Source organism: Canis lupus, chromosome 29 (genome assembly GCF_048164855.1).
Source record: "Canis lupus baileyi chromosome 29, mCanLup2.hap1, whole genome shotgun sequence".
Taxonomy (NCBI): Eukaryota; Metazoa; Chordata; class Mammalia; order Carnivora; family Canidae; genus Canis; species Canis lupus.
This window is the reverse complement of record NC_132866.1, coordinates 28,008,571-28,025,690: the sequence shown is the minus strand read 5'-3', so window position 1 is coordinate 28,025,690 and position 17,120 is coordinate 28,008,571. Positions and strand designations below refer to the sequence as shown.

Below are 17,120 nucleotides of genomic sequence, written 5' to 3'. Positions count from 1 at the left end.
CTTTTCTGTGACCAGACCAGTTCTAGATCTTTTCTTGCCCAATTTGCCTAGGCTCTTACCTCATGTCTCAGTTCCTGTGAACTTTCTGATTACCTTTACAATTTGACCACAGTCTCACTTTGTTAGGGTGAGGACCACCAGGCTCTCTGCTTTAGGTTATAACCAATATCTTTGGCCTGGTTGTGAATCTTCTGACTTAGACTCCCAAACCCTAATCCATCTCCACCATCACTGCTCACTGTCTGGGCAGTGTGGTTACACAACTGAGGGGTGGAAGATTGCTGAAAGTTCAGGGAATGGAGGTAATGTTGGAAGTGTTTGATTTTCCAGAGAAAGAGGCAGCTAATAGAAGGCTTTTTAGGGGAGGAAGATCACTACACATACTTGAAGGTAGAGGAGAAGACAGTAGGAGACAATTTAAGTGTGAGAATAAGGTCTCAGAGAAGACACAGGGTAGTAGGATAGGAAATGGCAGTAGTTGCTTCTTGGAGATCCTGAAGCTCAGAAATACTTGCAGAGGCAAAAGATGCAGGAGGGAGCACTGTTGGGAGTCTATAATCCCCTAATGTTCTGGTTATATAAATAATACTATATACTTTGGAAAGAGGTTGTGGTTATGTTGGGGTCACAGCCTGGAGCAAGAGAACTCTCCAGCAATGCAGCCGATAGCCTTTCACAATATCTGTAGACGTAGCAGAAACATCTAAACCGAATGGTCTTGTAGCTTGGTGAAAAGCCAGATCCAGTGAGGGTTGATTAATGGATCCATGTCATCTTAGACCAGAGGGAAGTCTCCAGCAGTATACTGTAGGGCTCATTCTGGGCCTGTGTCCTGTCTGACATTTTTATTGACAACTGACCAAAGCAGCAGGCTCATCAAGTTTGCAGGTGATAGAGCTAGGAGGGGCAGCTAATACTTTGCATGAAAGAGTCAGGATTCAAAATGATTTCAACAGGCTGGAACACTGGGCTGGAACCAACAAGATTAAATTTAACAGGGATAAATGTAGAGTCCTGCACTTAGGTTAAAACAAAATCAATGACATAAGTACCGGGTGGGGGGCGGGCCCAGCTTGACAGCAGTTCGTGAAGAAAAGACCTGGGGGGTTTAGTTGACTGCAAGCTCAATATGAGTCAACCATGTGATGTGACTGCTAAAACCTCTAATACAATCATGAATTGCATTAACCAAAAAGGAGCAGCCAGATCAAGGGAGACCATTACCCTGCTGCTTTGTCAGATTGTCAGGCCACCTCTGGAATACTGGGTCCAACTCTGAGGTCCTTTTTTAAAGGAGGTCAGTGACAAATGGGAATATTTTGACAAGCAGCCACTGTGGCAGTGGGCCTGAGTACTGCCAGAAACTTGGCTAGGAATTATGGTGCCAAAGTTCTTGGATGAGGGCAGGGATGGATAATCCGACTGCAACAAGCACGGTTGAATCCAGAGTACTTTGGGAGGTTGGGAGAAATGTGGGGTCTGCATTTTTCCATTTCCTAGGAGTACCCAGAAACATTGTCCCAAGCCTTTCTGAAGTTGGAGAACTAAGGGTTACTTAGAAGATGGGGATCAGCATGGGAGTAAGTAGAGAATGGGTTAGTGAAATAGGAAGGAACCTGTGCATTTTACCTAGAACACCCACCTTTCCATCGCTTCCCCTCCCTCACCTGGGATGTGCAGTCCCCACTTTGGTCACAACGTGGCGCCCTCACTCCGCACGGATCCTGAGCCAATGGTGGGCGCGGAGTGGGCGGCCTAGCGGCACCAACACTTCCCACACTCGCCACTACGGGGAGCCCGCGGGGCCGCTCCAGTTAGTCGCAGTCGGCCAGAGGCTTCTGTGTGGCAAGAAGACAACTGAAGTGTGGAAAAGCTTGCCCACGAGCTTTTTGCCCACGGCACAAACACATGGGATCCAGATGTGTCTCCTGTTAGGAGCACGTATTCCGACCTGAGCTACTCTGCACATGCCTCTTGTCTGCTAACATGGAGCCCACGGTGCAGGAGGGTTTCTAGGGCACCAAGAGCTGTACCCTGTGGGGTCAGGGATGGGCCTGAATTCCCTTACAGTGACTGGCTGTATTGCTGCTACCAACTTACCTAAGCTGTGTATGTCTTGGGTTCCTTAGCTGAAGTAGAATAACACTGCCAAGTTCATGGAGTTGTTAGGATTGAAAGAGGCACCTAGGGCAGTGATTCTGAACTGGTGTAAGAATCACGAGAAGGTTGTTGAAAATAGGATTCTGGCCCCACCATCAGTCATTTAGTAGTTCTGAATGGAGCCCAGGAACCCATCTTTCTAACCACCTTCCCAGGTGATTCTGATATACATGGTTCTCTGTTTGAGAAACTGACCTAGGACATGCAAAGTGACCTACTTTAGTATGCATTAGTTCTTAACTCGGAGCCTATGAGAGGGACAGTGGGGATCTTGGGGCTGGGATGACAACAGTACATAGGCTTGGTCTCCAGATGACTATAGCCTTGATGGAGAAGGAAGAGGTCTGGAGGTAAAGACATATATTAAAGTTCAGAATGGATGTTTGAGACCTGACAACCTTGGATATACTAAGGGCCATTGATACTTGGAGTGCTGGCACCAGGGCTGAGGGACACTTGGTGGGGTGTGGGGGTGTGTTGGGTGTAATGTGTTGTTGCAGGGAATGGGGTCAAAGTGTACCTGGAGGGGAAGGAGCTGAGAGGATGAGGTGGAGTATATTTGCATTTTCTTAGGGGACCGGAGATGGAGGTTTGTTATATCATCATAGGGCCAAGAAGACATAGCAATGGAGACTGCGATGCTCAGTGAAGCCCCGTGGGGGCAGCCGTGATTTGTGATTTGTGATGCAATATTGAACCCATGCCTCTGACTATTCCTTTTTTTTTTTTTTTTTTTAAGTAAGAGGGGAGGAGGATGCTCCTTAAGAGCTTCTAGGGGGACTTTCCTGCCCCCAGGGGCATAGGGTGTGTGTGTGTGTGTGTGTGTGTGTGTGTGTGTAGGAGAAGATTAGCCTATGCAATGAAATTCTGTCAAAAGTTCCTTTCTGGATTTCATGACTGATTTTTGAGAAGAGTCACACACTTCTCAGGACACACTTGTCTCTTTCTCCACACACATTGACCTGCCTAATTTCTCTTGGGACTCATTTCCCCAAAAAGGGGTACTTTTGTCAGCAGCTCATGAGCATGTGGATGTCTGCCAACTGAAAACACCTTCCAGGAACTCCGAAGACCTTCCCGGAGGAACATTCTAGAAAGAATCCTCAAATTTCAAATCCTTGAACACTGGAGCTGGAACTTAGATACCATCTGATGCAGTCTCCCTCAGCTTGGTCCTGGGGGATAGACACCTTGTGTGGACACTGTGCTTTCCAAGCTTCTGGGGACCCCAGAGTTGGTGTGGAAGACAAGACTCACTCATTACCTAGCAAAAAGGGAGACTTAGTAGAGTAGGGTTGTGGGTTCTGCTGGTAAACACTTAGGTCAGAGGTGGGTGAATACCTACGAAAGAAGCCTCCTTAGAACAGGAAAGCTAGAGCTGCACCTTAAAATGGATGATTTATTTTTAGTTATTTTTCTTCCGTGACTTTATGAAAAATAAAAAATATTGGATGAGAGGGTGGGGCATGGTGGTCTGCTACAGGGGCACAAAGTCACAGAGGCCTGGATCCATCTGAGGTCTGGAGGATAGTAAAGAGACCACTTTGATAAGAGGATAGGTAGTGACCACTACTGGGGGAGAGAAGGGCAGAAAGGTATGGCTGTAGCTGGAGGATTGAGGCTAGAGGAGCAAATTAGAACACCCAAGGAGACAGAAAAGAAAACCCTGTACGGTAGCAGTCATGAACATGCCAAAGAAGGGCTTGCCAGGGAAATGGAACCAAGGGAGTGGAGGTCACACAGGAGGAGTGGTCAGAGGCTTGAACTCTGAATCAGACTTTGGTATTGGAGTTGGGGATGAGTAAGGTCATTAAAATCCGTGATTAACAAGTCAGCAGGATGGTAGGGGTTACAGAGTGAGTTGGTGGGGAAGAGATCGGGGTAGCAAGTGTAGACAATTACAGGTTATTTCTTAAGAAATACATGGAGAACTGGAGACAGGCCTGTATTTTGAAAAGCTACAGCATAGCTTTGTTAGCCAGAGGTAGAGAAGCAAATTTGTGGACAGAAGACAGAAGTCATCATTGGAGGGGGAAGAGATTGAGGTCACTAGAAAGACTAGACACTGGGAAGAAACAAGTTCTAGAAGAGAAAAGGACAATGAAAGCCTCAGGAAGAAAGGGGTGAAGTGAGGGACTCCAGTCAGACACAAGCTTTGATTTCCTAAAAGCAGGAATCCTGATGGAGGTCAGCTTCTTCAAGTAAAGGTGGCTGGGATGGGGCTGGTCTGGAGTTACATAGAGGAAGGCCACGGAGGAATCTAAGGAGCAGTCTAATGTTTGACACGTTGCCTAAGGGGGCTGGGTCGCACTGGAGCTGGGCTGGAGTTTGTCTTGGGCCAGGTCTGATGCTCTGCCTCTGGGAGCAGGGTGGAGCGAACAAGCTACAGTGTAACCTTCAGATTACAACAACAGTGTCAGAAGCCTGGAGGCCAGGACACCATGAGGGCAGTAAGGAGCCTTCCTGGGGGAAGGGAGGCCAGCTGTCTGGGCGTGACCTGTGAGGGCTTGATGGAAGTTTTGACAGCCATGCAGTGTGGGGGTCAAGGGCCTGGATTCAAATGTGAGGAATTACTATTAGTATTTTTAAGTTTCTGAGGTGGGCTTTGAGTGGAGAGAACATTAGGAGATGCTTAAAGGGAGCATTGCTTTGTGCCAGATACTGTTTTATATTAACAAACTTAATCCTCACAAGAACCCCCCCCACACACACACACACACACCCCGCCATGAATTAGGTGCTATTATTGTTTCACAGATGAGGAACTTGAAGTTCAGAGAGGGAAAGTAACTTGGCTGAAGTCACATAGCCAGTTGGTGGCTTTTGAATTTGTATTTGAAAGTTTTTTCTGAAAAAAAAAAAAAAAAGAAAAGAAAGTTTTTTCTGACCCCAAAGCCTATGTTTTCTACTGTCCCTTTTTATTAGCTAAATGGGTAGGTGACCTTAAGTAAGTTACTTAATCTCTCCCTCATTTTCCTCATCTGAAAAGTGGGGGATAGTAATACTATCTTATAGGTGTTTGTGAGGTTTAAACGAATATATGTAAAACATTTAAAACAGTGTCTAGCACATAGAATGCGCTATTGAAGAAGGTGTCATTTATTACCATTATTATTGTTTTTTATTTCTTACAGCCTCTTAACAAGAAGCTGAGGACTTTGAGGAAAGTGAAAGAAGGTCCTGGGGCATATTGGTCATTTAGAGAGGGTCAAGTAGTGGGGGGGGAAAGGTGAGAGAACAGGATCCAGCCAGTGGTTCTCAGCGGGGGACATGTTTATCACAGTGGCCTGGGTTTTGTAGGCAGGAGCCAGGAGTGTTAACAGTAGGCAGTCACATCCCAGTTGAGAATGTGCAGGGGAAGTGCTGGAAAGGGTGCTTGAGATTTTAACTCCTCAGAAGAGTAGCAGTTCCAGAGACTGGAGCAGGTTGAGCAAGTGCTGAGTGTTTGGAATGAGCACATACATCTGTAGGGGACCTGGGAAGAATCAGATCCTGATGGAGGCAAGGTTCCCTGGAGAGAAGGGTGACCACAAAGGTAGGCTGGGACCAAACCCCAGAAGGCCAAGCTGAGGGGTCTGGACACTGAGCAGCAGAGCTAGAGAGCTGTGGGGCTCTGGATGAGGGGCATGTTCTATTTAGGAAGATACTTATACAGCCAGGGAAGAGGTTGGATGAGAGGGGGAGAATCTGAGGACTCCTTAGGGTAGTGGGGCCAAAACATGGCAGGAAGGGCACATAAACTGGACTGAGTTTGGGGTTGGAGTGAGCAGATAAGTGGAAACAATAAGGAAATTCCCAGTGGGAAGAGGCATGAATGAGAGTGGGCTGGGGGAAAAAAAAAAGAGAGAGAGGGCTGGGTTGGATCTGGCAGGTACTGACCTGAGAGGGAATTCTGGAAGAGGTGGCCTGGTTTGGGACCCACGTCTGGTGTTTGGGACACAGTAATCATGGTGAATTTAAGGTGATGATAGGGAGTCAGGAGAGGTCTGGTGAGGAGCTGCTAGTCAAAGTCAGATCTGAAGTACAGGTTTGGGAGTTAGTAATCCACATCTATTGAGTGCCCATACACAGGTGAAATAGGGCCCCTTTGAGGGTCATTCCTGTGGGGTTGCTGGTTTAATTTCAAGACCCACTTGCGGATACATTGGTCATGAGAGAGTGTGGAGGAGAAGCACTGAAACCTTCAGATAGCCTGGGCCTCTGCCCATAAGAGAGAGTCAGGCCAGGGTACCAGGCCAAGAGCTTGTAGGAGGGCCTCACCAATGTCAGACACGATGGAGGAAATGCTCAGGGGCTGACTGCTTCCAGAGCAAATGACTTTAGGACAGCAGCAGAATGGAGGGCAGAGACAAGCAGTGGGGCCGTTGAAGGAAGGAGGCAGTGGGTGAGGGTGGCTGGAGGTTTTGGAGTTCAAGGAGAAAGGGACAGAGGGTTCTGAGGCCAGATGAAGAAGGTGTATTTGTGAGAGAGGAAGCAGTGAGGCTGATGGATGGGAAGAAGTAAGATGAGGTTCTCTGACCTAGGAGTTCCCAAGGAGCTATCCTCGTCTTGGGTACAAAGTAACAGATTTCTCCAGGCTCAATTCTGTAGCCTTTCTTTGTACCCCCATTCCCTCTTAACCCCCAGTTTAGGCTATTTCCTCTGCCCTTCCTCAAGGAACACAGAACAGATAGCCCATGTCCTATAACTATTCTAATTTATCTGGCTTTTTTATGCTGCCCTCCAGACTCAGTGATTCCTGTGCCTTCATCCTTCCCTTCCCAAGGATAAAGTTCACTCCCGTGAGGTGATCTGACCATCGAGTTTTTTTCCTGTTTGCTATCCTCAGTGCATTTGGGCTTTTTCAGGAAGCTTGTGGACCACCCTGTGCCCCTCTCTCCCTCCCCCCATAGTCTTTTGCTACTCCAGTTCAGGCCAGACTTACCTTTTTTTGGCCATTGCTTTGATCACCATTCCTTCTGGGATATGATGCCCTGATCCCTCCCTCATCAGCTCCTTGGTCTCTTTGAATCTGTCACCAGAGTTAGGAATCAGCACAAGATGTTGAAAACTCTCCTCTTGGATTTCTCCAGTTAGGCACATTCACTTCTTATTGCTTCTTTCTTCTGTTGATTCTGCAGATGGGTGGTCCACTTAAATAACTTTGCAGATAAAAAGCACATGCTCTAGTATCTTACTGTTTGGGAACCATTTTGCTTTTGTTGCATTGTAATATTCTGGAAGGGAACCAGAAATCACCTCGTCCAGAGATTTCAAGGAGTATTTTTTTTTAAGGAGTATTTTAAACTTTAGAATCTTCTACTCAATTCTGAAAACACAGAGCTAAAAGTAGAAGTGGCTTTTATCAGCAAGCTTCCGCATCTTCCCCATAGAAGCCTTGGATGTTCCTGAGAACCCCTAGAGCCCCACAGACTACATATTGAAAGTTTGATGCCTTCATTTCTTTTTTTTTTTTTTTTTTTGCCTTCATTTCTTTTTTAAAAGATTTTATTTCTGAGACAGGCAGAGACATAGGCAGAAGGAGCAGGCCCCCTGTGGGGAGCCTAATGCGGGACTTGATTCCAGGACCCCAGGATTACATCCTGAGCCAAAGGCAGACATTCAACCACTGGGCCACCCAGGTGTACCTGCTTTCATTTTTTAAAAAGATTTTATTTGGCAGAGCACAAGCAGGGGGAATGGCAGGGAGAGGGAGAAGCAGGCTCCCCGTAGAGCAGGGAGCCCAATGTGGGGCTCCATCCCAGGACCCTGGGACCTTGATCTGTGTTGAAGGCAGACGCATAACCGACTAAGCCACCCAGGTGCCCCTGACGCCTTCATTTATAGGTGAAAATACTGAGACCCAGAGAGATGAAGGGACTTGCCCAGGGTCACACAGCAAGAGCAAAAACTCAGAATCTCCTCAGATCACTCTCAGTCCTATTGCTCTAGGAATTAACTTCTAGCTGAGCTATTCCTCTAGTGTTCTTTTGTATGCTTTGTATTTGTCATTCATTTGCTTAGCAGATGTTTATTGAGCACCTACTATGCATTGAGTACACAGTAGGCCCTCAGGACTATTAGGTACCAGTCCTGGGAGTTAATGGAAGCAAAAGCAGTCACTGCCTGCCCTCATGGGGCTTTCAGTCTAGTGGTGAGGGCAGGAAAACTATATCTGTGGGAAGTACCATGAAGGAGATCAGTGGTATGGTAAGAAGGACTTGTAAGTGAATATTAGTCCATTTGGGCTGCTAGAACAAAAATACCATGGACTGGGTGACTTATAAACAGAACTTTATGTCTCAGAGTTGTAGAGGCTGGGAAATCTTAAGATCAAGGCACAGACAGACTTGATTTATAATGAGGATGCACTTGGGTCACAGATGACTATTCTCTCACTGTGGCTTCACAGAGTGGAAGGAGTGAGGGAACTCTCTGAAGTCCCTTTTATAAGGGCACTAATCCCATTCATGAGGGCTCTACTGTTATGACCTATCACTTCCCAAAGGCCCTGCCCCCAAATACTATCACATTGGGAATTAGGTTTCAACATAGGAATTTGAGGAGACACAAACATTTAGTCTGTAACACGAGGGATGTAACCTAGGTAGGAAGTGCCCTGGAGCCCAAAGCTAAAGGTGAACTAGGAGAATAGAGGACAGAAGTGTTGGAGGTAGAAGGAGCAGCATACACAAAGCCCCATGGCAGGAGCGAGTGAGCAAGCAAGGTGGCTGGAGCATAGGAAGTGGGGAACACAGCCAGGCAGGAGTTGGGGCCATACACCTGGCAGGGCTGCACAGGCTGTTAAAGAGTGCTGGGGCTTCTTCACTCAAGGATTAGATTTGTGTTTTGAAAAGATATCTCCAGTTGTCAAAGGTAAATGAATGCCCTGTCCCCAACCCTGTCTCAGCTGAGTTCCTTTCATTCCATCTCCTTCTGTCTGCTTTTCTGACTTCAGTCACATGCTGTTTGGGGTGCTCTCAATGGGTCTGGTTTCCACTTTTTGTGGCTCTGAGGTGTATGTGTGCATTTGGTGTGTGAGTGTGTTGCTATCGTATCACTTATTGATTCAATAAATACTAAGTTATTAAGTGCTACTGTGAGCCAGGTACTGTTCAGTCATCACTATGGGCAACCAACATGATGGGTGATAGTGTGCCCTTGTGTGTGATGTTGATGCATTGTATCATTATATGTGAGTGCTTGTATGTAAATGTGTTGACCATGTGCTCTAAATGATGGCCACTGTGGGTAATTGTAAGGCTCCTCTCGGTGTCATTATGTGTGCCTGCATTGTGGGTGTTGTGTCTAACTCGATGTGACAACAACAGCGGGTGTGGCCAGCATTATGGGTAGTAGTGTGTGTTGCCGTGCAATGTTAATGTAGGACTGTGATGTGTCTGTGTGTCTGGGGGGCCCCTTGGGAGACCTTATCTCTTGCAGTAAATCTAGCAGAGAACGAGCTTCCTGGGACTGTAGGAGGCACTCTCCACGCCACCTGGGATGATTGGTGCAGGGAGTGGAGCCTCCCCTGCTGGTGCTGGAGCAGAGGGGAGGTGAGGGCGCCTGGGCAGGCCTGGCTGGCCAGATGGGGCCAGATTAATAAAGCAGGACCTGGGAGAGGGCAGGCCAGGGCGGGTGGCTTTGGCAGGAGGCGGCTGAGATGAAAGTGGCCTGACTGGCAGGCAGGCAGGTGGCCTCTCCCCTGCCCTGTCAGCACTTTTTAATGTCCCCTCGGTTAGAATGTGTGGGAGGAGTGGGGTGAGGGAGGCTGGAGCTCACCTTTCCCAGGCCCTAGAGGAGGGGCTGGAGCAGCCAGGAGGTAGGGTGGGAGGAATGCAGTTCTAGGTGTAATGGAGAGCAGGAGTCCTAGCCTCCTCTGTCCTGTCAGCACCCCTTAACTCCAGCTCTTCAGAGAGGCAGGACGAGGAAGCAGCTGGAGAAACAGAAACCAGGAAGTGGAAGGGGTGACTGAGCCTGTGCGCCTGCAAACAGGTGACAGGATATGACTGGGAACCTGTGTCAGCAGATGAGCATGAGGCTGAGATCATAAGAGTGTGAGCAGGACTGTGTGTGTGTGGGAATTTAAATTTTAAAATAGGAGGCTTGCCTCCTGGCTTTGGCCTGCTGCTGGTGTGTGGCTTTAGATGGTTCATTCATCTGCCCTTAGCTTTGTTGCTTCATCTCTGAAGTAAGGATGGGGCTACCTGTTCCACAGAAATGATCGTGGGGCTTAAATAGACTGAAATAAATAGACTGAAATAAATGGTCAACTGTAAATCTGTTTATAAACATGTGGTATCGTTGTTAATAATGGCACATGGGGCGTGTTGGGTGACTGTGTGTGATGGTGTGGGTGTGCCTAGGGCCTGGATGTCTATGTATATCAGTCATGGTGTCTGGGTGAGAGAACAGGATGTTGGCAAGTGTGAACTCTATTTGTGATGAGTTTGTTATGGGAGTGAGTATACAGGTGTTAGATATGTATTTAGTCGTTGCATATGAAAACGTTTGTGTGGATCCAAGAGCAGTGAGGGTGGGTGCCTTTGTATGACTATAGAATGTGTATGTGGGTGTCTGTATCTTTGTGTGTATCTGTTTGCAATAGATGATTTTGTGTCTTGGGGTATCTGTTGTTGCTTGGCACCTTAGACGTGTGCATCTTGGAGAGTGTACTGGCTATGGGAAGATGTGTAGAGTGGGTTTAGTGTGTCCATGTGCCCTGTGTGTGTCTCTGGGTGTGTGTCCCAATGCAAATGTGGTTGAATGTGCCTTTGTCTTGGTCGTGTGAGTGTGATGGCGGTATGTGGTGCCTTGGTGTGTGTGTGTGTGTGTGTGTGTGTGTGTGTGTGTGTGTGTGTGCATGCGTGCGAGTGTGTTTGGTGAGCGGCTCTGCTGCCTTAAGCACCTTTCGAATACATTGGCCACAGCTCATTGAATCCTTTAACAATCTGACTCTGCTCTTCCTTCCCCGTTTTTTCTAATTCAGTTCCTCTTATTACAAAAATAAAAAATAAAGCGCTGCCCCTTTCCAGTGGCTGGCCCCGCGGAGCCCCCGCCTCGGGACCAGCCTCGTTTCACTCCATTTCGGAGAAAACGGGAAGTCGGTAATTTTAAAAAATATTTTCTACTTTATTTGGGATTTAATGTTCTTACAGAATCCTGCTGCCTTCCTCTGTCCCCCCCCCATCCACCCCCAGCCCCACATGCAAGAGGCGTAATGGCCCATTCAGCATATTAGGGGAGCCAAGTGCCAAGTGTGTGTGTGTGTGTGTGTGTGTGTGTGTGAATGTGTATACACAGACATACTTTGATAAAAACACACAGAGACCTACAGCAGACACACATAGGAACACACAACAGCTCAAATGTATACTCAGATAGGAACTCAAACATTCTAATATGCAAACATTACACAAAGACAGAGACCCAGCTCCAGACAGTGTCACATTCTAAAAGGAAACACAAAGGCAGGAGCACTGTCAGGGGGACCCTCTGGAAACAGGGAACCAGACAGGCTGAGGGGAAGAAGGACAGAGACATGTTTCCAGTGAAAGATTGATACCACAGAGGAGTGTGAGTAGACTGGTTAAGAGAATGAGAGTTGAACATCCCTGGGCCAGACATTGCCCCTTTTGTACAAGAGGATACCGTATGGTCAAGAAGTGATGAGTCAAGTTCATGCAGGGAGTCCAGACTGGATGTGGGATCAGAAATAAGAACCCTCTGCCACTTTGCTGTGCCCTGCTGTTGGAGTCCCAGGGCAATAAACTGGACATGTGTGCCATACATGTATTAGGCTCAACAAATATTTGCAGAGGTCGGCAGAACCTGAGTGTGGCTGTGTATGTCTGTATATAAATATATATTTGAGAACCTGTGTGTGCATACACATGGGAGCATATATCATGATGTATATAAGCCTGTGTAAGTGTGGCTGTGGGGATATGTCAACGCATAAGACCATAAGCCCCATAGGGGCAGGAACTATGTATCCCCCTTGTATCCCATCACCTAAGAGAGGGCTCAGCACATAGTAGGTACTCAGTATATTCATTCAAGAATGATGAATGAACAAAATCAGTCTGGGAACTCAGATAGCTTAGGGAGGGCCTGACTACCACTGGTCGAGATCATGAATAGTCCAGCTTCTGGGAAGGACCTGGGAAGAGGGGAGATGATACACCATGGGGTGGTAGAGTAAGGACTCTGGCGACCTTTCCCTGCTGCCTTCTCTACTGCTAGGAGATATGGGCCCTGAGGTCTTGAGGTTTGTCCAGAGTGATGAGTTTCAAGAGTTTTAGACTATTATGTGATGAAAAAAGGAAATGAGCTATCAATTTGTTAAATATGAGACAGGTGAGGGATACCAGGGCAGTAGTGGGCAGAAACTCAAGATGGATGGATGGACAGAGATAGATAGACATACTGACTAAACACACAAACTGATTAATAGATTTATTTATAGACAGACCGAAAGACAAATGGAGACGCAGATAAATAGATGTACAGCTAGGCACACAGACTGACATGAATAGTCAGGTAGGCAGACAATCTCTAGGAGTGACTGACAGACCAACAGACAGACAGGCCAATCAATACACAGATAGATGGACAGCTGATTGCACAGAGAAGATGGATGTATACCTCAACGTACAAAATGGGCCTATAGCCATGCCCTGTATTCTATCTTCCCACCTTGCTAATAGAACCCATTCTTTTGTTTGGTGTTTAGAGACCAAGTGCTTTGTGGGGTAGGGGTTGAATCCCTCCCTTGTCCCAGAGGTGAATCCTGATTGGTCCAGGAAAATAATGGTAATTCCATTCGACTTCCTAGAGATTGATTTAAGAATGACATAATTCTGAACACTGAAATGTGGGAAGAAGTCTGTTAAGGATATTTTGGAGAAATTTTATCTCATACTCATAAAAGGACCTAGGGAAGAGATATGCCCCTTTTCTCTTTCTGGATTTCGGACTTCACTATATAAAAATGTAATGTGCTGAGCTGCTACAGCCTTTTATAAAATCTTGAGTTTCCTTCAGTCAAAAGCTGACATGACAAAGATGGCAGAGGAGGGACAGGAAAAGAATCTGGGTGTTGAATGATGCCACTGGGCTACAGTAATCAATTTTGGAATCTCCCTACTCCCAAACTTTTTGTTATGTAAGATAATATTTTTCTTATCATCTAAGCCACTTTTGGTAGGGCCATCTGTTACTTGCAGCCAAATGCATCCTAATTGCTACACAAATCAACTGACAAATCAGCAAATAATGGAGAATTGAAGAGATTACATGAGTGGAGAGACCAACCAATAGACAGAAAGACACAGATAGATGAACAATAGATCAACAGAAAATAAACGGATTCTTCAAACTGAAAAAAAGGCAGATGGTTTGTAGATAAATATGAACTAAGCAGGCAAATGAACAGAGGTGAATTAGACATGGAAATATGGACTGGGACATGGGATAAATGGGAGGACTGGCAGATGGAGACATGTATAGACAGATCAGAAAAACCACTGCCAGAAAAACCTTCCCTGACCCCTGTCCGACTTGGATTCTCCTTCTCAGTGTTCCCATGGCCACCTGTATAGAACACCCTATCAGTCCTACCCATTGTGTGGTGAAATTGGTTTCCTCATCACTCTTCATGGTGAGTTCCAGGTCACAAGTTCCTTGAGGACGGGAATCACATCTTACCTGCCTTCAGTATCCCCAGACTAGCAGAGAGCTAAGCACACAGCAAGCACTCAAGAAATATTTATCAAATGAATGACTGAATGAACAGCTATAGATGGGGGATGGATGGATGGATGGAAGGGAAGAAGGGAGAATAAAAAGATGGACAATAAGTTGTACAGATAGATAAATGGAAATGAATAGATAATTTGGCAAACAGGTTGGACAGACCATCAGAGAGGCAGATAGTATGTTCATGTAAGAACCAATAGATGAACAGAGAAACATAATAATCAGGTAAATACAAACAGATGTGTGTGTGAGAGAGGGAGGGAGAGAGGGAGGGGAAAAGAGAATTAGAATATGGATGAATAGATCACTAATAGGTAGGTATATGATGGATGAATGGTCAATCTGATGGTTAGATTAAAAACAGAAAAACAAATGAGCAGGTGAACAAAGACAGGTCATCAAGCCTGGGACATATAGATATCTGGCTAGTTAGGCAAATTAAAAAGCAAAAATAAATGTATACATGGATGGATAGATGGATGAATGGCTAGAGAGATGGGCAGAGAGATAACCAAATAAACTAGAGGGCAGGCAGCTCAAAAGACAAACTCCGTGACTCTGATATTTATGTTTGTTACTTGTTAGATAATTATGTCTACTTATGTAATTAAATTACTTGGTTAAAACTCTCTCTCTGTCCCTATCTCCACTCCCTCCCTCCCTCTCTTCCTCTCTTTTCCCTTACACCTATCTTACCTCCTTTCTCTTCATTTTCTCTCCCTCTCCTCTTCTTTTCCTCTTCTTATCCTTTTCCTTCTGCCATGTCCTCCCCCTCTGCCTTCTTCCCCACTCCTTACCTGTTTTTGTCTTTAAGAGTCCCCATACCCACAGATGGCCCTTTGCTTTCCAAAATAAGGCATGTATTTGTGTGACAGAGGCTGCCTCTGAGCAAGGCCTGGATTTAGGATGATGAAGGAACATGAGAACCATGGGAAGGTAGAAAACATCTTCTCACCCCCATTCCTACTCTCAGCAAACCCCCCGGGCAGTCTTTCCCCCAACTCTAGCAACTAAGTCTTGGCCTAGGATTCTTCATGACCATCCCTCCCCTTTATCCTCCCTGCCAGAGATTCCAAGAAGCTGAGGTTAGGCCTTTGTTTCTCTGAGATCTGATTGCTTTCCAGTCTTGAAGGAAGGGAGCAGACTCGACTTGCTTTTTTGTTAAGGGGCATGGAAATGGTAGCAAATTATAGAGGGCACCAAGGAAAGAAAGGTCTACCAAGCTCAACCCAAAACCTTTGTTCTCTCCATCTTTTATGTACATCTCTGTTATTGGTGACTTTCTGAATCTCCTCTGAGTCTCCCAATTCAACAAGTGATTCCTGGGGTCCCATGGGGTACCAGGTACTTCCTGGTGCTATGGGGACTAAGAGGAAGAAAGACAAGTCCCTTTTCTGGAGGCCTCTTCTCATTTGCTTCTTCCCCTTATGTGCATCTGTCTTTTGGTATCTCTGTCTTTCTCTTAGTCAGTGGATCAAAAACTAATCATAAAGTAGCCACTATCTGCCATGCATCTGCACTCTCTTCTGTAGCTCTGCTCTCTTCCCACACCATTCCCACCTTCCCACAATCTCCAGTTCCCACTTAGGCTGCAGCAGGAACTTTCCAAGAACAGAAGACCCAGGAGATTGATGACTCTGTTGGTGTCCCCTCCTCCTTTCCCCAGGGATATCCAGTCTATTAAGGAACCAGGGGAGTGGTAGAGGTGACTTCACACAGATACAGGCAGTGGGTGGCCCCTGGGGTATTCCTCCTGGCTGTTAGAGCTCCTTTCCCATTGTTGCCCTTCATCTCCTGCTGGCTAGTTATTCTTTCTTTTTTTTTTTTAATTTTTTAATTTATTTATGATAGAGAGAGAGAGAGAGAGAGAGAGAGAGGCAGAGACATAGGCAGAGGGAGAAGCAGGCTCCATGCACTGGGAGCCCGACGTGAGATTCGATCCTGGGTCTCCAGGATCGTGTCCCGGGCCAAAGGCAGGCGCCAAACTGCTGCGCCACCCAGGGATCCCCTAGTTATTCTTTCTGAAGCATTACTCTGAGCAAGTGCTATGTTGAAGAGGATTCAGGATGGCATTCCGAGCTCTCCACTATAGACCCCAACTTATCTCTTCCAATCCACTCCTACTCCCACAAGCCCTTCAGGACTGGTCACCTTCCTTGACAGGCCTGTGGTTTCCAGCTTTTCCACCAACCACATTCTCCATCTTTTAAAGCCATACTCAGATGCCATCTGTTCCAGGAAACCTTCCCTGATTGCCCCTACAAGAGGCTCCAACTCAGACCTACATGCACCAAATACACCCTTATGTATGTACACACTGACCTCCAACTACAAATGTTGACACCAACACCAAGAAATTCCACTGCCACGTCTTGTGCTTTCTACCTGGCTGTGGTCAGGGTCCAGGCTCTTCCAGGCTTATGGACAGTTCATCCCCAAGAGCTTTCACATTCTTGGTTCTACTATCTCCCAGCAGGCTTTGTATGTCCTTTGGGTTACCTGTTCCCTCACCCTTCCTCATTACTTGCCCAGACATTGATTCTTTTTCTTCTCCTTCACTGTCTTCCCTTCCTCCTTCCTCCTGAACATCAGCAAGCTTCCTTGAGAGCCTACTGTGTACTGAGTATGCTCTTCCCACTCCCCCAGGGAACAGATCTGGAGCCAGACTACCTGTGTTCTAATTCTGCCTGCACCTTTTTCTAGCTGTGTGATCTTAGGCAAATTACTTCTCTATGTTCCATTTCCTCATCTGAAAAATGAGGCTAATAATGGTATCTACCTCACAGAATTGTTGAAAGAATTAAGTTGGTATAAGCAGGGTGTTTAGAACATTCCCTGGCACATAATCAGTACTATAGACATGAGAGTTATTATTCTATTATGCTTTGGCTCTGAGAATTCAGATCAAGTTTAGAGGAAGAGAACTGTCAGGTACCAAGTGACTTCTGTGTGCCAAGGGTCTTAATGTGGTGTCTCAATTTTAAAAAAGGCAAAATCCTTGTTAGAAAGGATTATTATCACATCTGTTCCACGGACAGGGAAATGAAGCTTTAGGTAGTTGAAGTGACTTGCCCAAGGTCTCACAGCCAACATAGAAGATTCAGGAGTTGAATTCAGATTTACTTGACTGCAAAGCTGTGCCTTAAAACACCATGCTGTTTCTTTACAGCAGATTAGGACCAGCAGATTAGGAATCAGGGGTTTGTAATCAAGAATGTGAG

At 46.3% G+C, this 17,120-nt stretch overlaps 1 protein-coding gene across 1 annotated transcript in view; it reads left to right on the top strand.

Annotated features, from left to right (window-relative positions):
• HIF1AN (hypoxia inducible factor 1 subunit alpha inhibitor) overlaps positions 1-17,120 on the top strand; it is an 84,034-nt gene that overhangs the window by 24,504 nt on the left and 42,410 nt on the right. The gene's annotated exons all lie outside the window — the stretch shown is intronic.